This window comes from Pan paniscus, chromosome 1 (assembly GCF_029289425.2).
Source record: "Pan paniscus chromosome 1, NHGRI_mPanPan1-v2.0_pri, whole genome shotgun sequence".
In the NCBI taxonomy this organism is placed as follows: domain Eukaryota; kingdom Metazoa; phylum Chordata; class Mammalia; order Primates; family Hominidae; genus Pan; species Pan paniscus.
This window is the reverse complement of record NC_073249.2, coordinates 8,234,749-8,256,679: the sequence shown is the minus strand read 5'-3', so window position 1 is coordinate 8,256,679 and position 21,931 is coordinate 8,234,749. Positions and strand designations below refer to the sequence as shown.

General features: G+C 38.3%; 1 protein-coding gene and 1 pseudogene across 10 annotated transcripts in view; one reads left to right on the top strand and one right to left on the bottom strand.

Annotated features, from left to right (window-relative positions):
* Positions 1-21,931, bottom strand: part of RGS7 (regulator of G protein signaling 7) — a 591,371-nt gene that overhangs the window by 123,550 nt on the left and 445,890 nt on the right. The window lies entirely within an intron of this gene.
* Positions 1-21,931, top strand: part of LOC134728616 (heterogeneous nuclear ribonucleoprotein A1-like) — a 35,553-nt pseudogene extending 13,622 nt beyond the window's left edge.

Genomic DNA, 21,931 nt, shown 5'->3' with positions numbered 1-21,931 from the left:
ATTCTGTTGATTTGGGGTGGAGAATTCCGTAGATGTCTATTAGGTCTGCTTGGTGCAGAGCTGAGTTCAATTCCTGGATATCCTTGTTAACTTTCTGTCTCGTTGATCTGTCTAATGTTGACAGTGGGATGTTAAAATCTCCCATTATTACTGTGTGGGAGTCTAAGTCTCTTTGTAGGTCTCTAAGGACTTGCTTTATGAATCTGGGTGCTCCTGTATTGGGTGCATATATATTTAGGATAGTTAGCTCTTCTTGTTGAATTGATCCCTTTACCATTATGTAATGGCCTTCTTTGTCTCTTCTGATCTTTGTTAGTTTAAAATCTGTTTTACCAGAGACTAGGATTGCAATCCTTGTTTTTTTTTTTGTTTTCCATTTGCTTGGTAGATCTTCCTCCATCCCTTTATTTTGAGCCTATGTGTTGTCTCTGTACATGAGATGGGTCTCCTGAATACAGCACACTGTTGGGTCTTGACTCTTTATCCAATTTGCCAGCCTGTGTCTTTTAATTGGAGCATTTAGCCCATTTACATTTAAGGTTAATATTGTTATGTGTGAATTTGATCCTGTCATTATTCGATGGTTATTTTGCTCTTTAGTTGATGTGGTTTCTTCCTAGCATCAATGGTCTTTACAATTTGGCATGTTTTAGCAATGGCTGGTACCAGTTGTTCCTTTCCATGTTTACTGCTTCCTTCAGGAGCTCTTATAAGGCAGGCCTGGTGGTGACAAAATCTCTCAGCAATTGCTTGTCCATAAAGGATTTTATTTCTCCTTCACTTATGAAGCTTAGTTTGGCTGCATATGAAATTCTGGGTTGAAAATTCTTTTCTTTAAGAATGTTGAATGTTGGCCCCTACTCTCTTCTGGCTTGTAGAGTTTCTGCTGAGAGATCAGCTGTTAGTCTGATGGGCTTCCCTTTGTGGGTAACCTGACCTTTCTCTCTGGCTGCCCTTAACATTTTTTTCCTTCATTTCAACTTTGGTGAATCTGACAATTATGTGTCTTAGAGTTGCTCTTCTCGAGGTGTATCTTTGTGGCGTTCTCTGTATTTCCTGAATTTGAATGTTGGCCTGCCTTGCTAGGTAGGTGAAGTTCTCCTGGAAAATATCCTGAAGAGTGTTTTCCAACTTGGTTCCATTCTCCCTGTCACTTTCAGATACACCAATCAGACGAAGATTTGGTCTTTTCACATAGTTCCATGTTTCTTGAGGCTTTGTTCATTTCTTTATACTCTTTTTTCTCTAAACTTCTCTTCTCGCTCCATTTCATTCATTTGATCTTCAATCACTGATACCCTTTCTTCCACTTGATCGAATCGGCTACTGAAGCTTGTGTATGTGTCACGTAGTTCTCATGCCATGGTTTTCAGCTACATCAGGTCATTTAAGGTCTTCTCTATGCTGTTTATTCTAGTTAGCCATTCGTCTAATCTTTTTTTCAAGGTTTTTAGCTTCTTTGCAATGGGTTTGAACATCCTCCTTTAGCTCGGAGAAGTTTGTTATTACCGATCGTCTGAAGCCTTCTTCTCCCAACTCATCAAAGTCATTCTCCATCCAGCTTTGTTCCGTTGCTGGCGAGGAGCTGCATTCCTTTGGAGGAGAAGAGGCACTCTGATTTTTAGAATTTTCAGCTTTTCTGCTCTGGTTACTCCCCATCTTTGTGGTTTTATCTACCTTTGGTCTTTGATGATGGTGACGTACAGATGGGGTTTTGGTGTGGATGTCCTTTCTGTTTGTTAGTTTTCCTTCTAATGGTCAGGACCCTCAGCTGCAGGTTTGTTGGAGTTTGCTGGAGGTCCACTCCAGACCCTGTTTGCCTGGGTATCACCAGCTGAGGCTGCACAACAACAAATATTTCAGAACAGTAAATGTTGCTGTCTGATCCTTCCTCTGGAAGCTTCATCTCAGAGGGGCACCCAGTCATATGAGGTGTCAGTCGACCCCTACTGGAAGGTGCCTCCCAGTTAGGCTACTCGGGGGTCAGGGACCCACTTGAGGAGGCGGTCTGTCCATTCTCAGATCTCCAACTCCGTGCTGGGAGAAGCACTACTCTCTTCAAAGCTGTCAGACAGGGGTGTTTAAGTCTGCAGAAGTTTCTGCTGCCTTTTGTTCAGCTATGCCCTGCTGCGAGAGGTGGAGTCTACAGAGGCAGGCAGGCCTTCTTGAGCTGCGGTGGGCTCCACCCAGTTCGAGCTTCCTGGCCGATTTGTTTACCTACTCAAGCCTCAGCAGTGGCGGACGCCCCTCCCCCAACCTCGCTGCCGCCTTGCAGTTCAATCTCAGACTGCTGTGCTAGCAGTGAGTGAGGCTCCGTGGGTGTGGGACCCTCCGAGCCAGGCATGGGATATAATCTCCTGGTGTGCCATTTGCTAAGACCGTTGGAAAAGTGCAGTATTAGGGTAGGAGTGTCCCGATTTTCCAGGTACTGTCTATCACAGCTTCCCTTGGCTAGGAAAGGGAATTCCCCGACCCCTTGCACTTCCCAGGTGAGGCGATGCCCCACCCTGCTTTGGCTCATGGTCCGTGGGCTGCTCCCACTTTCTGACAAGCCCCAGTGAGATGAACCTGGTACCTCAGTTGGACATGCAGAAATGACCCGTCTTCTGCGTCGCTCATGCTGGGAGCTGTAGACTGGAGCTGTTCCTATTCAGCCATCTTGGAACCAGAACCAAACCTCTTTTCTTTATAAATTACCCATTCTCAGATATTTACAGCAATGCAAGAATAACCTACCACACCACGTATTCCAAGGGCTCGAAAGCCTGAACCCAGTTTTTATGTTTATTTATTGGCTTGGTGATTCCTGACATCATACTTACGCATAGCACAGGCTTGGGGTTTTACTTCTTCTAAGATACTAACTTGTTTCTCTTTCCACTTCCTTATTGCTTCCCTGGGTTGGTTGGCATAGTTATAATGGCTTGACGTTGAGGTCCTGTCTTTCTTCTGGGGTCTCAGTCACTACTCCTCACTACGTATGGTCTCCAAGTCATGTTCACTGTCACTTGGGGAGCATTACTCCCCATTCCCACTCCTAGTGGAATATTAAATTCAGTATTCTCCCAGACCTCTGCAGGCTTTCAAACTTATCACTCTTCATTTAAATTCATTCTTCGTTTCTCACATCTAGTTATATATTTTCTCTGATACACCTAGTCATGTATTGTTACATTTTTAGCTACCATTTCTTTGTGTATAAAGAAATAGGGCATTTGTTTTAGTTCTGACAACCCTTTATGTTAAGGGTCAATAGAGTCATCGAAATGTTTTTCTCTCCAGATTTTATTCATCAGAAGGGCTGCTTTCCTTTAGGAAGTTGTCCCACAAAATGGTTTCCATCAATTCAATCAATCGGTAAGACAGAAGGTCTCAGTTGAAAACTATTTCAAATGCAAACTACTAAAAACATCAGGGAGGTAAAAATCTAATGTTTCTTGTCAACTATATAGAAAAATATGTTTTTGTAAACAATTGGTTGAGTTTAAACTACAAAAAACTACAAATAAGAAGCATTACAACTATTTAGACGTATCTCTACTTACTATAGAACCTTTGCTGTGAAGAGCTAATCTCATGGTAATATTTTGCTAAGATGATGAAATAAAATGTTAACTTAAAATAAATATATTTTGTTTGGCTACCATTGTTATTTCTTTTTTTTTTCTGGAGTACACTATCATTACATTTCTTTGCACCTTTAACAGGGAAATTTTAGGACATGATTATATGCAAGAGCCCTGGGTCACATTTTAAGCCACAAAACCAGAAAGACAAGATGTTTCTAATGTTTGATGCTGTCCCCTCTATTCAACTGCCATATATGCTCATATATTTTAATTTTTTAAAAATAGAGACAAACTTCCACTATGTTGCTCAGGCTGGTCTTTAAATCAGACAAATGCAATTACTTGATTCCAAGATGGTCGATTACTGGTTTGTTTGCAATAGAGAGAAACTAGGAAACAAAACTAAATATTTAAACAACTATGGGACATCTAAATGACAGAACATTATGCAACTATTAAAACAATGTTTTTGTAGAGAATTAAATGATATTAGTAACTTATCATAACATAATATCAAGCAAATAATAGGACATACAATTGTATTTTGAAGAATATGTATATGTGTTTAAAAGTAGCAAAATGCAACATACTATAATTTTAGGAATGCTAATAATTCCTAGGTAATTTTAGGTTGCCTTGTGTTATCTTGTATTTTCTTTCCATACTGTGAAAGTTTTCTACAGGGAATAAAAATTACTTTTATAATAAAAATCCAAGAAAAACATATTGGTGTTCTGATAGCAAAGTTTAAATAATCATGAAGGCAGAGTTCAGACTTTTCAAGACCATGCTGCACAGAATTATGAGTGACAACAACATGGGTTATGCCACAAAGAATCAGCGTCAAAAAGAAGAGGAAACAAATATATCAAAGTAGGCCAGAAAATTTGCTCATCAGTGCTGTCTGCTAGAACTTTCTGTGATAACAGAAATGTGGTATGTCTGTGCTATCCAATATGATAGCCATTAGCCACATGTGGCTACAGAGCACTTGAAATGTGACTAGGAGATGAAGGAACAGAATTTTTAATTTAATTTAAGTGATATTTAAATTATTTAATTTAAATAGTCATATGTAATTAATGGCTTCCATGTTGGACAGCACAAATCTCCTTCGTCACTTAAGGGTTATTGCCTATTCATTAGTGGGAAGAATAATATATTTATGTCAATGATATGTTAATTATATATTAAAAATAAATAATTATAGATAATTATAGTTGGCAGAACTGGCCTAGTTATTTTCCCCACAACAATGCTGATCTTCCTATGAGGAGTCCAAGATTTTGCAACATTTGGCTTTTGCTATGGTTTGGATATCTGACCCCTTCAAGCCTCATGTTGAAATCTGATCCCCATGATGGTGGTGGGGCCTAATGGGAGGTGTTTGGGTCATGGGTACAGATCCCTCACGAATGGCTTGGTGCCATCCTAGTGGTAATGAGTGAATTCTCTTTTTAGCAACCATAAGAGCTGGTTGTTAAAAAGAGCCTTGCACTTTCCCACCTCACTTGTGCTTCCTCTCTTGCAATGTGATCTCTGCACGTCAGCTCTCCTTCACCTTCTCCCATGAGAGGAAGCAGCCTGAGGGCCTCACCAGAAGCAGGTGCTGGTGCCATGCTTCTTGTACAGTCTGCAGAACTGTGAGCCAAATAAACCTCTTTTGTTTATAAATTACCCAGAGTCCGCTATTCCTTCCTAGCAACACTAAATGAACTAAGATAGCTTTTAATTACAACGGTGGCATCTGTTACTACTCTGCATTCTCATCTTCATTCCAGGTAAGTAAATTTTAAGTTTTGGCTTCTCTTAGTTCCAAGACACAACATAAGTCATTCCCTGTTTTTGGGAGGAGAGAGTCAGGATGGAGAAAAGAATAAAATTTATTGAAAATTTAAAATTAAGATAATTAAATATGTGAACTAAAAGTGAGTAATATAATACCTTCTCCCAGAAAAGATCAGGACGGGAGTGTTACAAAGCTTTGACATTTCTTAAAGTGCACTCTGCTGCATTTTGTGTGTGGTCTATGTGTAATAGCTCATCTTCAACACACACATACAAACACACACTCAAGTGTGAGAATAAAATTAACTTATTTTCTTATGTAATTTTGGAGTAAGTTTATTTAGAGTCATATGTTTTGTATTTTTATTGAAATATATGCTTGTTACCTGCAGTTTTGTAAAAGGATAGCATTTATTCTCTCTCTCTTCCTTCCTCTGTCTCTCTCAAATTGCCCAGAGGGATTAATCAACAGAAATCTAAATTTTAGAAAACCTGCTTTAAAAGAGTACTTGTTCTCTATTTTGAGTTTATGGGACAAATGAAACTGTTCTTTCAATGGGTGTTGGCAAAGAAGGTCTGGAAAAGTTTATATGAATTGCCAAGCATGGAATATTGATCATTAGCCAATCAAGCTGGATGATACTGGACATTATACTTAGTCCACAGAAGAATAATATAGGTATATGGATATAAACATATTTTTAAAATGTTGAATAAGGGACAGTTCAGATCTTTTTCAATTTCAGTTCACAATGCATGGTATTTTCAATGCTCCATGCATGGCTAAATACACAAACATCATAAATGATTCTAAAGCATGATAGGGTGCTTGCCCTTAAAAATTACCAGTAGCTAACACTTTTGCCAGTTCAGGGTACAAAAAAAATAAAGACCAGGAGATGCTAAAATGATCCATATCACTATGGTTATAAACTTTGAAACTTACAATGCACACCTTAAAATCAAAGTTTCCAAGGAAACCAATGAATATATTTTAAGACAAGAATAATATGATTTGCAAATCAAAATCCATTTAAGACTGTTGCCACAGCACTATGTGTTAATTGGTGCTTGCCATATTTTTTTAGGAAGTCAGAAAAAAAAAAATCTTATGTTCCATGAATCCAGCAATAACTAAGACTGCAACCCTGATTTTCTTACCCGCCTGCCTTGTTAACATGATATATGTCAAACATAATGAAGAATATGTAAAAGAACCCTTGTTACCAACAAAGATTTTGCAATATCTTCAATACAGAGAATAGAAGAACCAGAAAGAAGCAGCGACAGGTAGGCAGAGAGAGGAAGGGAGGAAACTACTGACTGAGTAACCATGTATGATTGGGAATAAAATGGGATCTCAAAATCAGATTCCATTTTGCACCCAACCACAACTGAGAAAACTGAGGCTCAAAAAAGTGAAGTCATTGACACAAGGTGTCGACTATTAATTGCTGAGTCAGGATATGAAGCCCAGTTAGTCTGATTCCAAAACTTATATTCTTCCTGGTGGATCAGACAGAAGGAATGGGAAAATGCAATGCACTCAGGGTGCTCAGTGGAAGCGTTGGAGTGTGGAGTTCAAGTCCTGAGCGAATGTATTCCTGGATAAAGAATTAGTCATCAGGGGTGGGTCATGCTGGAGCTACGCTGAAGGGTAAAGTTTGTTTTTGGACTCTACCTGTTTCCTCTCCTTGGCTCTAAGATGACATGCACCAGGGATCTTACCTCTAATCCCGCCATTGCATGAAGAGAATGCCTTGCACATGACTAGATGCTCAACAAGTATTTGTAAATGTGCATCTTAAAAATTGGTCATGTCAGTTACGATGTGAAATTCACCAGTGAAAATGCTAGCTGGGGCTTTGAACCTGGAGCTACTAATTTCCCAGGTTCCATCTCATACCATCTGCCCGGCATAGTCCTACCACCCATATTGCCACACTGGTTTTAGCAGGGCAATCCTCTGAAAGTATTTTTGCTACAGTGGCTTGAGGCATAGTAATACTAGATGGAGACTAGGAACTCTAAGCAAATATCTATAAAGTTCACAACAAGGCTGTGTTAATCACTCTGGAAAGAGGTGGTGAAACGATTCTCTTTGATGACTCCTCCTGTGTCTGCGTATCTGTGCTTTGGATAGCCCGCACAGGTACATCATTAAATGCCCTCCCAGGGTACTGCACCAGCCTTTGAGCAGGATTTAACCTTCAGAGTGCACTCAGCAATTGCAAAGTAGCGTGCTGGTGACTCCATTCCCAGACGTCCCTCTTGACACACTGAACTCTAGAGTGTTTCATCTTGTGGTATGAACCAAGAATTGGAACAGTCACTTGGGCAGAGGAATTCTAGGTCCTCCGTATAACCTAAGCAAAGACATTTTTCTTTTCCAAGCTAGAAAAACATGCCTAAAACAGAAATAAGCATCAGCAGTCTTTGCAAGCCTTGCCATTTCTACCTCCCTCTGGGGAATCCAACCTGTGGTATAGCACTGGACCTGGACAAATAGCACAGTGATCTACTAGGAGTACAATGTGTTATCACTGTTGCTTTTATTATAACAGCTGGCAGCTGGCCAAAGCTTTGCAAAGAAACCAGAAAGCAACAGCAGGGCACTGGGCTGCCTTAGAAAAGCATTTCTTGGCTCAAAGAGGAGCCTCTTTAACAAGAACCCGACACCTCAAACCTAGCAAAAAAGCATAGCTCAGGTCAATCACATAAAACACAGCTTGACAAAATCTGTCCCATAACAAAGCTAGAAATACAATGGTGTAATAAATTTGGTATACCTAAGAGCCTGAGAAAAGGTACAGCTGCTTAAGAATAAGTTATAGAAAATCTTTGTTAAATACTCTAGGGAAGGATTCAGGCATCTTCCTACTTATCTAACTTTTTAGTGTATTCTAAACTTGGCCAGGAAGGAGGGGTGTGATCTTGGCTTGGTGATTCCTGTAGATCTCTGGACTTTGGCTGCCTCACCTTTACCTGAAACTGTTGAATGGGATGCTAGATTCCCTCCAGCTCTGACATTCCATGACTAAAGAAAGTCAAGGTTTAACACTGACCTTGACATCCTGGGGCAATGGAGAGTTTTAGTGTATGCAATTGTCATGCCTGAAAAAATGTCAAAACATGGTTAGGGTTCCTCTCCTTGTTCAGGAGAATGAAATAGTATATTTTAAATATGCTAGTATAAATCTTATAAATAAAATAGTATAAATCTCCCTTCTGTTAAGAGAATGTAGAAATAAAATAAATAAAATACTAAATACTAAATAGTATTAGTATAGTAAATAGAAATAAAATAAATAAAATACTAAATAGTAGAAATAAAATACTAAATACTAAAATAATAAAATACTAAAGTTTGCTCAAGGAAAAGATGAAGTTAGATATGTGTTTCCTTTTAAGGAGGTTTTCATGAAAGAATTTTTTTTGGCAGGTCACTTGAGCTTAAAAGGAGTATTGTTGTTTCAGAAATAGCACAAAAAGCTGTTCCCCAACAAGGGATGCAGCAGAGGCAGAATGTTTACCACCTAGGGTATTAGTGAAAGGCCCTGTCTCTAAACATCCCACGTTGAGATAACTTCAATGTTTGATCAAAAAGTAAATCTTATCCTGTAATAAGTGAGCAACGTTCTGTTTCCCCTCACCCCTCAATATTGAAGCAATGACAAGATAAGTCCTCTCCTGTAGACACATTTACCAACCAAGTGAAACATGGCGTCTTGTCGGCCTTAACCGCTAGACTTGAGAAAATGGAATTTTCATGAAATAAGAGTGCCGATTCATAAAATACATGCCATTAGTTTTGATTTAAATTCTAAACAATCTTATCCATGGTCTTCTTTTATTTTTATTTTTTAATTTTCCCTTCCATTCTTTGATTTTTAAGGAGTCTCCTTACAAAGTCAGAACAGTTTTTGTTTTTACCATAGCCACCATGGTTAACTTTTTCTTTAGAAAAATGTTCAGTGATATCCAAGGGCAGAAAACCAAACACCACATGTTCTCACTCGTAGGTGGGAACTGAAAAATGAGAACACTTGGACACAGGGCGAGGAACATCACACACCGGGGCCTGTCGTGGGGTGGGGGGAGCGGGGAGGGATAGCATTAGGAGAGATACCTAATGTAAATGACGAGTTAATGGGTGCAGTGAACCAACATGGCACATGTATACTTATGTAACAAACCTGCACATTGTGCACAAGTACCTTAGAACTTAAAGCATAATAAAAATTAAATTAAATTAAAAAAAGAAAAATTTTCAATGAAACAAATGCACTTCCTGAAGTTACTAAGCCTACACAAATGAATGAATGAACGAATGTCTTTCCTGTAGTTCTTAAGCCCACATGAACAAATGAATGAATGAATCAATCAATCAACGTCTTTCCTATAGTTGTTAAGCCTACATTTACATAAAGGGGAGTTGCTCTTACACTGACACTGTCAAAACCCTCTACCTCCCTTCCACTCCCTCCCTGCCAGGTAAAAGCTCCACCTAAGATAGAAGGCAACCCAGGTTCCAAAGTAATTCCTCCCTCACCTGTGAATGACCAGAATTATTATCCTCTAAGTGCTTCTATTGTCACTTGAAAAAGGTACCTGCTTACCTGATTCAATTAATTCACAAGAAAACTAGGAGGACTGCTTGGTTTACCCAAGGAATTGGGACTAGGAAAGTTTGTTAATGTGAACAAGCCACCTAAATCTGTGATTCTCAAAGAAAGACCTGAAGTCCATTGCTCTGAGGACTAGAAAACAGCCCAGGGCTGCAAGTGTTTCCTTCAGGTTGCAGGGAAACAACATGCAAAAAGGTTATGCTAACATTTGGAACGCACGAACTAAATTTGCTTGTTAATAAAATTTCCTGAGACCTCTAATTCGGACTTTCCTAGAAAGTCTGCCTGTCACATCATACTCAGCAGAATCACAAAGTTGTGAACGCACACGTCCTTGGATAATTGGGATTCCAGTAATTTTCCATTCCAAGAGGATGTTTTATTACTGCTCCTCAGTGTTCTGAGTTGGTCATGATTTTCAGAGACTGATGTTTATGAATTTAAGTTGAAAATTTATGTTTATGTTATCCTCATCAATTTAGTTTGTTATAAGTTGTTTGGTGAATCCCATACAGTGCAATGAAGCATATTTGCATCAATGACCTTTCTAGACTATAAACTTCCAATTATTTCACCAATGTACAAATGCGAGTTATCCATACCCCATCTTCTGAAACAAATATGTCTGTTTTCCTTGTATATTCCCACCCCTAGTCTAGAATTTTGCCTATATAGTGTCACTTTATTATTATCACTAAGTTATTTTTCTACCTATAACTTACCTAGAGTAAGATATGGAATCTTTTACCCTACCTAAATGTGTCATAACAAGATGTCTTTGAAACTCAGCTCTAAATGCTAGCATGGATGGAAAACTATGGTCCAATTTGCAAGGTTGGCTTACAGAGCACAAGGAGATACAGTTATGAAAGGGCTGGACTACGACAGAAGTCGTAGGCCAATAGATCTATATAGTCAGCTTTTTGTCATGTAATTTATTAAGTATGATACAAATGCATTTAAGAATATCAAGTATTTCTCTGGCTCTTGACACAGTTGACTTAACCTTTTGCTGTCTAAGGAACTGAGGCTTTCCTGTTCTGGGTGCTACTGGCAAATGTTCTAGTACTTGAAGTCGGGATGCACAGCTTCAACCACTGACTTATCAGTGCAGCCACCTGTGTATTGCAACTGGCCATTAAATTAAACACCAAGCCACCTGGGTTTAGTTCGGTCACTTCCATAAGTGTGTTTAGCATTGGTACCCCTGCTTTATTAAAGTGCAGCAGACGTGCTCTTCTGTCCCTTCTGTTTGTGGTTCTTTGGGAAAGTTCTGATATTTGCTTTTGTTTTGTGCTTGCTTTTGTGTTTTTATATCTTGTATTTATCCCTGAACATATTTTGAACATTTTTTTAAGGAAAGAAATTCTTTTGTGTATATATAGATACTTGCATGATATACTGTCATCAAGTTTCGGTTCCTCAAAAGGTCTTGGAGCTGTCAGGTGTGATGTACTCCATCCATCAAAGTTCTGTGGAACACGGTTTGTATGTAAATAAATGTGGGGCGTTTGGCCCTTGAAACTGGAGGACATTACGGTAGGTGAAATAAGCCAGAAACAGAAAGTTAAATAACGCATGTGCTCATTCATATGTGGAAGCTAAAAAATAGTTGATCTTACAGAAGCAAAAAGTAGAACAGAGGAAACTAGAGGCCGGGATAGGCAGGAGGAAGAGGGGTTAGGGAGCAATTGGTTAAAGGATAGAAATTTAGAGCTAGAGAGGAGGAATAAATTCTAGTGTTCTGTAGCACTGTAACATGACTATAGTTAACAATAATGCATGGTTTCAAAGAGCTAGAAAGAGGATACTGAATGTTCCCAGCACAAAGAAATAATAGTGTTTGAGATAATGAATATGCTAATTACCCTGATCTAATCACCGTACATTATATGTATTGCAACATCACTATGTACCCTATAAATACATACAACTATTATGTGTCAATTAATTTTTTTTTGAGACAGAGTCTCACTCTGTGGCCCAGGCTGGAGTGCAGTGGTGTCATCTCAGCTCACTGCAACCTCCGCCTCCCAGGTTCAAGGGGATTCTCATGCCTCAGCCTCCCAAGTTCCTGGAATTAAAGGTGTGCGCCACAATGCCCAACTAATTTTTTTTATTTTTAGTAGAGATGGGGTTTCTCCATGTTGGTCAGGCCAGGCAATGACCCACCTGCCTCGGCCTCCCAAAGTGCTGGGATTACAGGCCTGAGCCATCGTACCTGGCCAATTAAAAAAAAATTTTTTTAAAGAATACTCTAGTTCATTCCTACTATATCCTGGGCAAAAGCTAAACATCTGTGCCAGATGCATTTATTGTTTTTCTCTCTCTCAATCTCTCTCCTTTCATTGAAGCTTCCCTTTAATTCCCAAATAAATCCAACTCCCTTCCATACTGAACACCATACCACTGACTCAGCATCATTTACATCTTGCAGGGAGGTTCTTTCTCTCTCTTTTTCCCCTTATCTATTCATCCATCCATCCATCCATCTCTTTCTCTCATTTCATTGCCAAATATTTGGGAAAGCAGTCCAAGGTTACTGCTGCCTTTGCTTCTTCACCTCTCATCCTCTCCCTGAAATCTGATCTCCCTACATCTCTCATTTTCTCTCTTGATTCTTCTTCTGGTGATTTCTTCTTAAATGTTAATGTTCTCTAGGTTCCAACTTGGGCCCTCTTTTTGTCTTAGTCTACATGTCCTCTCTGAATGATCTCATCCACGACCATGGCTTTAACTATAACTTGACTCTAGTGATTCAAAAATCTTTCTGTCCAACACCAATCTCTTGTCTTTACTTTAGAATTGGGTAGCCACTGCATACCGGGTGCCTATAGCTAAACATCCAGCTATCTGTAAGTCTTGTAAACACAACAACGGTATGGAAATCCAACTGAAAAACACTCATGCCCAGTGGACCATGAATTTAAGGCAAGTCTGATGGAGTGAGAAAAGCATAAAACCCAGTCAGAAACCTTGGGTTCCAATCCCGGCTCAATTGTTTTTAGTCATAGGGCAGGTCCTCTATCTATCTGACTGTGATTTTCACTTGTAGAGTATGGCTTACTGTACTTTAAAGATTTTCTGGCCCGGCACAGTGGCTCACGCCTGTAATCCCAGCACTTTGGGAGGCTGAGGTGGGTGGATCATGAGGTTAGGAGATGGAGACCATCCTGGCTAACACGGTGAAACCCAGTCTCTACTAAAAATACCAAAAAAAAAAAAAAAAAAAATTAGCCAGGCGAAGTGGCAGGGGCCTGTAGTTCCAGCTACTCGGGAGGGTGAGGCAGGAGAATGGCGTGAACCCATGAGGCGGAGCTTGCAGTGAGCTGAGATCGCACCACTGCACTCCAGCCTGGACGACACAGCGAGACTCTGTCTCAAAAAAAAAAAAAAAAAAAAAAAAAAAGATTTTCTGTGAGGGATTAAATCAGATAATGTATGTAAAGGTGTGATGTAAGCTGGTAAGTGTTATTCCAATTTCTGATATGCTATTATTTAAAATGTAGTTGGACAAGCAGGAGTAACATTTAAAATGAGACAAAAAGTACAAGCCACCAGAAATGCAAATATCAAATTAATTTGTCCCAGTAAACTAAATTTAAATGGTTTTAACACTTTAATGTACATCTGAAAGAGCTTATTAATAATGTCAATGCTTGAGCTACAGCCCAGATTTAATTGGTTGGGAAAGAGGTCAGTAATCTGTACTTCAAAATCATCCCGATTGTCACAGGCAAGTCAGGGCCACACTTCAAGAAATAGTGAAATATAATGCACTTGAGGGATGGCCAATCCTCAAAATATTCTAAAGACTTGTAAAGGCTTCAGAACTAGTTCCTTCTTGGGAAGCACATTGCTTCTTTTGCTGAGTTCAAATTGTGATGAATTTCAAGGCTTCCAATTCTGGGCTTCTTACATAAAGCAATCATTCCTTCCTCACTCTCAACACACACACATAATTTTTAATATATAAATAAATATATATATTTACATTTGCATATTCTGTTTTCATTAATGGAATTTTTTTCCTGTATACTATATGAGTAATAATGTAAAGACACGAAATAAAACAGACGCTAATTAGGCATGTTTGAATATCTGTTGCTACCAAACATTTTCTATTTCTCTTTTCATATCTCTGCTGATGGGTTTAGATGAAAAGACTACAAGCCTGCATACTTACAGGGAGGAAGGAGCCAAACTGGAAAACCAGTAGCACAGGTCGGTAGGAATTAATCTCAGCAGGCTTGCTTCAGCATTCGGAGACACAACCAGCAAAACACTTCCAAGCTGGTGGCTCAGTTAATATGTGAAGCTATTTTTAGTACAACAGAGAGCATTTCTAGAGATTGAGATTATAAACCAGGGATACATCCCAAACATATTAATATGGTTTTAATTTTATTTTACAGATACCATGTTTCAGAATATTTTAATCTCCATGTGAATAATTGTTTTTATTTTGTATGTATGCATGATGTAAGTATGCATACGGTACATTTATATGCACGAGCATTATTCATATACATGCATACCTACATGTAAAAATCTGGGTAAGAGAGTAAATCAGATGTTTTAGTCCTTGTATATATAAGGTAAAAGCCAGACCTTTTAATGACTTACACATTTGATCAGGAAGTTTTGTGTTTTGAAATGACAAAAACTTGGAATATTTTCGAAAGGAGTAGAATACTTTCGGCCATAATTTTCATTTTTAAGATGCCTTAAATGTTTTAGTTCCTTTTAATAAATAATCTTACACAATGAGTTGGTTCTCACTGTCGTATTAGGTAAATGGGTTTTGTTGTTCGTTTTTGCTAAAATGGGTTTTGTTGTTTTTCGTTTTTGCTAAAATTAGTTCCTTTTTATTAAGGAAGTTATATGAAAGTCCATCACTTCCACAAATTAGGAGACTACACTACTGCAATTTGGCTGAATCAGTGGATATTTTTAATGTTGCTTATTTTGTGCTTTAAAATTGCAGTTATCCCAGAGCATCTGTAATTTTGTTTTTTTTTATTATTTTGAACAAACCGTTATCTGTTAAATTAACAATAAGAAAAATGTTATTTTATCTATGTTTATTCATTCTTCAAAATTCTTCATTTTTTTGTTTTTTTAATTTTCTTTTTTTATTATTATTATACTTTAAATTTTAGGGTACATGTGCACATTGTGCAGGTTAGTTACATATGTATACATGTGCCATGCTGGTGCGCTGCACCCATTAACTCGTCATCTAGCATTAGGTATATCTCCCAATGCTATCCCTCCCCCCTCCCCCCACCCCACAACAGAATGATGATGAGATATTCCTGGTAAGATGTAATGTTTTATTTTTCTTCCTGGATCTATCTCTGATCTTGTTCCAGGGCACATCAACTTAGAAACACTCATCGATTATGATAGCTTTGAGAACAAACATTGGAACATTAACATGCTAATTTTGTTCTTTACAGGTTGATGGTAGAAAATGTATAAAGTTTAAAAACATGCAAGTCTTATTAGCATTCTGCTTAGATAAATACAATCTTATTTTATTTCTCTCTCCTTTTATTCATGCCCTGCCAATTGAGAGTGCCAGGTTTCTCTCCTTTTCTGTTTCACAGCAGCTCCAAAGCTAAAGGGAAACCAAGGTGGAAAATAATTACCTCAAAAGAGACATTTTCCATGACACTAATGGCTGGATTTCAGATACTTTCCAAAGCTCATTGGAAAGGGAGAACTCATGGAGAAGAAACAACCAACTTTAAGTATCCCATTACTCTCAGAGGTTGACTCAGAGCCTATTCCATGTAGAAATACTGAAGAGAGTGTAAAAAAGAACGAAAAGCAGAAACAAAATAAATAAATAAAAACAACATAGTCATGCTTTGTTTATCCTTCTTTCCCTTGCAAAAATCTGCTCTCTGGAGTCTGCTCTGGCATTTAAGGAGCTTGGAAGTCATCCCTCCCATCCAATCTCACAAAGAAAAAAAAAGCTGAAGAAGTAAAAACCAACAATTCCTCTTAAATCCCTCAGAGGATTGATGTCAGAGGGCAAACCATTGACCCCATGATTGGAGACAAAGACAGAAATGTACAGAGAATCATGACCTAGAGTAACAGAAACCTTTGGGAAAACCAACATTGGGATAGAAAAACTTAAACTGTAACTGATTAGTTGTTCGAGGCTCAATGTGGATTAATTTGAGCATTAAAAACTCCTTTGAGGATCAGGGAGCAGTTTTAAGGGGGCTACCACACATTTGTGACTTTTACTTCCAGGAGCCCTACTAGGTTTGCACAATGAGGGTCAGGGAGAAATTTCCTGATGCTTCCAACAAGGAAGAAGGAAAAAGTAACCATTCTGAAATACACCCAGGTCACTCTGTTCTTCTTATGGCCTGTCTCAAAAGAAACTGTATTACCCAGAGCCCAACAGACTGAGATTATAGCAGAGCCTAAACCACCGGGGAGTAGGGAAATATCCAACTCCAGCCCCTCTATCCTTCCCATTGCACCTAAAGAGGAAAAACCCCAAAAACCCAAGGAGCACATGTGGAGATCACGGCCCAGGGGTAGAGGCTCACTGTGGGACTGGGTCCTAATCATCAGATTATACAAAGCATCCCCCTTCCCCTGCACCTTACCACAATACCAGTAGGGCTCCTGTATAATAACAGATGAATGCAACAGAAAGAACTGTATGACCCATGCCTTATTTAAGAAGAAGTTTCTAGGAAAACCCAAAGACAACAGCAGGGAATAAAAACAAGGACATCAGAGGAGATGTTAGCCTCTAAAGCCTCTAGCTACAGCAAACAGTAAACACAGCTCAATTACTAGCCAGATAAACATAAAACCTCACAGTAATGGCCTGTATGCCTCATTTATTTAGTACATCACATCCTACTGTCAACAACAAAAAAAATTCCAAGGCACACTAAAAGACAAAAAACACAGTTTGAAGAGTCAGAGCAAGCATGAGAACCAGACTAAATATGGAAAATATATGGGAATCATCAGATATGAAATTAAAAGGAACTATGATGAAATTCAAGAAATAAAAAACATAATAGAAATGAAGAATGAAAAATTAGTTCATCAATAGACTGGACATGATTGAGGAAAGAATCAGTAGAGTTTGGACATGTGTCAAAAGAAACCTCCAAACTGAAATACAAAGAGAAAAAAAAGTATAAAAAAGACAGGAAATGTCAGGCGCAGTGGCTCATGCTGTAATCCCAGCACTTTGGGAGGCCAAGGCGGTCTGATCACTTGAGGCCAGGAGTTCAAGACCAGCCTGGCCAACATGGTGAAACCCTGTGTCTACTAAAAATACCAAAAAAAAAAATTAGCGCATGGTGGCTCATGCTTGTAATGCCAGCTATTAAGGAGGCTGAGCATGAGAATTGCTTGAACTCAGGAGGCAGAGGTTGCAGTGAGCCAAGATCATGCCATTGCACTTCAGCCTGGGTGACAGAGTGAGACACTGTCAAAAAAAAAAAAAAATAGAGAAAGAGAGGACAGAACAGAATGTCTAAAAACTGTGGGGTAATTATAATATAAAAGGCATAACATACATGTAATGGGAAAATCAGAGAAGAAAGAAAAGAACAGAAGACATATTTGAAGCAATAATAACTGAGATTTTCCCCAAGTTAATGACAGATATTGTTATGAGCTTAATTATGTCCTCCTGTTCCCCCAGCCTCAACTTATGTCAAAGCCCTAACTCCCAGTAACCTCAGAATGTGGCTGTATTTAGAGATAAAGCCATTAAAGAGGTAATGAAGGTCACATGAGATCATAAGGGTGAGGTCCCAATCCAATATGACTGGTGTTGTTCTAAGAGGAAGAGACTCAGGAGATGGGCCTATACAGGGAAAAGGCCATGTGAGGACACGGGAAGGTGGCCTTCTGAAAGCCAAGGAGAGAGCCTCAAGAGAAATCAATCCTGCCAGCACCTTGTTCTTGGTCTTCCAGTAGCCAGAGCACTTCTACCCTCACATTTATTGATGAGATAATAAATTTCTATTGTCTAAGCCACACAGTCTGTTATATTTTGTTATGGTGGCTCTAGTAAAGGAATCCACCAAGCCACACAACCAGGAAACTCAAACAACACCAAGCACGATAACTATCAGAGCAACCACAGACATACCATATTTTGACTTCAGAGAACCAAACACGAAGAGAAATTTTGAAAGGAGCGAGGGTGGATGGGATGAGGGAAACCTTACCTGGAGAGAAAAAATAAAATAACTGCTTTGAATTTCTCATCAGCAACCATGCAAGCAAGAAGAGAGTGGGGTGATAGATTTAAAGTCTCTAAAGAAAAAACCCATTAACCTAGAATTCTGTATCTTGTGGAATTATCAAAAGTGAAGGAAAAACAAAGACTTTCTTAGAAAAACAAAAACTGAGAGAATTTGTTGACAAAAGACCTGCCTTGAAAAGAATGTTTAAAAACAGTTCTTCAGAAAAAGGGAGAATGATATAGTTTGAAGCTACATAGAGAAAGGAAGAGTATTAGAGAAGGAGTAAACGAACGTCAAACAAAATCTCTTTATAGAAAGTTTCTTAATTGATCTGATGGATAAAAAAGTGTTCAAAATGATACCAGCAACAATGCAATCGGTGGTTATAGCCTAAAGGAAAGGAATGACAGCAATATTATAAGAGATAAGAAGGAGAAAGTAGGAATACTCAGTTATGGGATACTGGCATTACATGTTAAGTGTACAGTGTTACCTAAAAATGGACTTGTATTCGTTGTAAATGTATATTGCTAACTCTAGAAAAACTGTAAGACATTTAAAAGGAATTATAATTGATACTGGGCAAAAAGGGAAAACAGAATTATATAAAATGTTCATTTAAAATCAGAGAAGGCAGGAAGAGACAGGAAGACAAAAGGAAACTAATATAAAACAGTTATAAACATTAATGTAACAGTTATAGATATTAAACCAACAATATTAACAATCACTTTAAATGTGAATGATCTACATCAAGTAAAAGACAGGGACTATCAGAGTGGATATAAAACAGAACCAACTATATTCTGTTTACAAGAAACTTGCTTTAAATACAAAGACACAGATTAAAAGTTAAAGGATGAGGAAAGATATGCCATGCTAAAACTAATCAAAATAAAGCTAAATTAGATAAATTAATTTCAGACAAAGACTCTAGAAAAAACATTTTTCAGGGATAAATTTCTTTTATTGCATAACAACAGAAGGTTCAATTCTCCACAAAGACATAACAACCTTAATGTGTATGTGCTTAACGACAGAGCATCAAAATACTTGAGGTAAAAACTGACAGATTACAAAGAGAAATGGATGAATAATTACTATCATTGGAGGCTTCCACACACATATATCTGTGGTTGACAGATCTAGCAGGCAGAAAATCAGGAAGGACAGAATCAAACTAAGCAGCACCATCAATCAGCTGAATTTAATGGCCATTTATAGAATAATTAATGCAACAGCAGCAGAATCTATAGTCATCTCAAGTTCTCATGACATGCACCAAGATAGACCACATTCTAGGTCATAAGACACACCTTAAAAATGTAAAAGAATAGAAGTCTTTCAAAGTAGGATCTCAAACAATAGAATTAAACTAGAAATCAACAACAGAAAGAAGCTGGAAAATCTCAAAGTACCTAAAAATTAAACAGTACACTTCTAAATAACACACGGGCCAAAGTAGAAGTCTCGGGAGAAATTTTAAAGTATTTCAAGCTAAATGAAAATGAAAATACATGTTATCAAAATTCACAGGATGTAGTGAAAGCAGTGCCTAGAAGGAAATTGAATGCATATATTAGAATAAAGAAAGATCTAAAATCAATAATCTAAATTCCCATCTTAGAAAACTAGAAGAACAAAAGCAAATTAAATCTAAGCCAAACAGAAGAAAACAAATAATAAAAATCAGAGCAGAAATCAATAAAATTGAAAATCAATAGAGAAATTCAACGAAACCAAAATCTGGGTGCTTAAAACAATTAATATTGATGAGCCTCTAGCCAGGCTAATTAAGAAAAAAAAAAGAAGACAACAATTACTGGTATAATAACTGAAAAGGAGGCCATCACTGCTGATCCCCTTTATCCTAAAAATAGTAAAAGAATATTATGAACAACTCAACCCCACAAATTTGATAACAAATTTTTGGTTCAAAAATTTGAACCAAGTTTTTGAAAGATACAATCTACTGAAACTCACACTGGGAGAAATAGATAATCTAAATAGGCTTATACTTATTGAAGAAATTGAATCAACAATAACAACTTACCAAAACAGAAAGCCACCAAGCCCAGATAACTTCACTGGGGAATTCTACCAAACATTTGAGGAAGAAATAATACTCCGTACAATCTCTTCCAGAAAATAGAAGCAGAGGAATATTTTCTAACTAATTCTACAAGGCCAGCATTACTCTAATACCAAAGTCATTAAAAAATTACCAAAAAGGAAGACTACAGACCAATACTTCTCATAAACATAGATGCAAAAACCACCAACAAAATATTAGCATATTATATCCAACAACATATAAAATATTATACATCATGACCAGGTGATATTTATTCCATATATGCAAGAATGGTTGACAATTTATACATCAATTAATGTAACCCATCACATCAACAGGCTAAAGAAAAATCATGCAATCATATCAATACATGCAGAGAAATCATTTGCCAAAATCTAGCACCAGTCATGATAAAAACCCTTAGCAAACTAGAAATATAGAGGAATGCTCCCAACTTGATAAAAAAAAAAATGCCTACAAAAAACCTACAGCTAATATAGTACAAATGAAAAGTCTCTCTTCTCCCTGCCCTCATGCCTAAGTCAGAGTCTCCTAAAGAACCGAACAGCTGAGGAAGCTCTTCATTGGAGGGCTGAGCTTTGAAACAAGGTGAGAGCCTGAGGGGGCATTTTCAGCAATGGGGAACGCTCATGGACTGTGTGGTAATGAGAGATTCAAACACCAAGAGCTCCATGGGCTTTGGGTTTGTCACATAGGCCACTCTGGAGAATGGGGATGTGGCCATGAATGGAAGGCCACACAAGGTGGATGGGAGAGTTGTGGAACCAAAGAGAGCTGTCTCAAGAGAAGATTCTCAAAGACCAGGTGCCCACTTAATCGTGAAAAACATATTTGTTGGTGGCATTAAAGAAGACACAGAAGAACATCACCTAAGAGATTATTTTGAACAGTTTGGAAAAATTGAAGGGATTGAAATCATGACTGACTGAGGCAGTGGCAAGAAAAGAGGCTTTGCCTTTGTAATCGTTGATGACCATGACTCTGTGGATAAGACGGTCATTCAGAAATACCATACTGTGAATGGCCACAACTGTGAAGTTAGGAAAGCCCTGTCAAAGCAAGAGATAGCTAGTGCTTCATGCAGCCAAAGAGGTCGAAGTGGTTCTGGAAACTTTGGTGGTGATCGTGGTGGTGGTTTTGGTGGGAATGACAACTTTGGTTGTGGAGGAAACTTCAGTGGTCATGGTGGCTTTGGTGGCAGCTGTGGTGGTGGTGGATATGGTGGCAGTGGGGATGGCTATAATGGATTTGGTAATGATGCAAGCAATTTTGGAGGTGGTGGAAGCTACAATGATTTTGGCAGTTACAACAATCAATCTTCACATTTTGGACCCATGAAGCAAGGAAACTTTGGAGGCAGAAGCTCTGGCCTCTATGGTGATGAAGGCCAACGCTTTGTCAAACCATGAAACTAAGGTGGCTATGGTGGTTGCAGTAACAGCAGTAGCTACGGCAGTGGCAGAAGATTTTAATTAGGAAACAAAGCTTAGCAGAAGAGGAGAGCCAGAGAAGTGACAGGGAAGCTACAGGTTACCACAGATTTGTGAACTCAGCCAAGCACAGTGGTGGCAGGGCCTAGCTGCTACAAAGAAGACATGTTTTAGA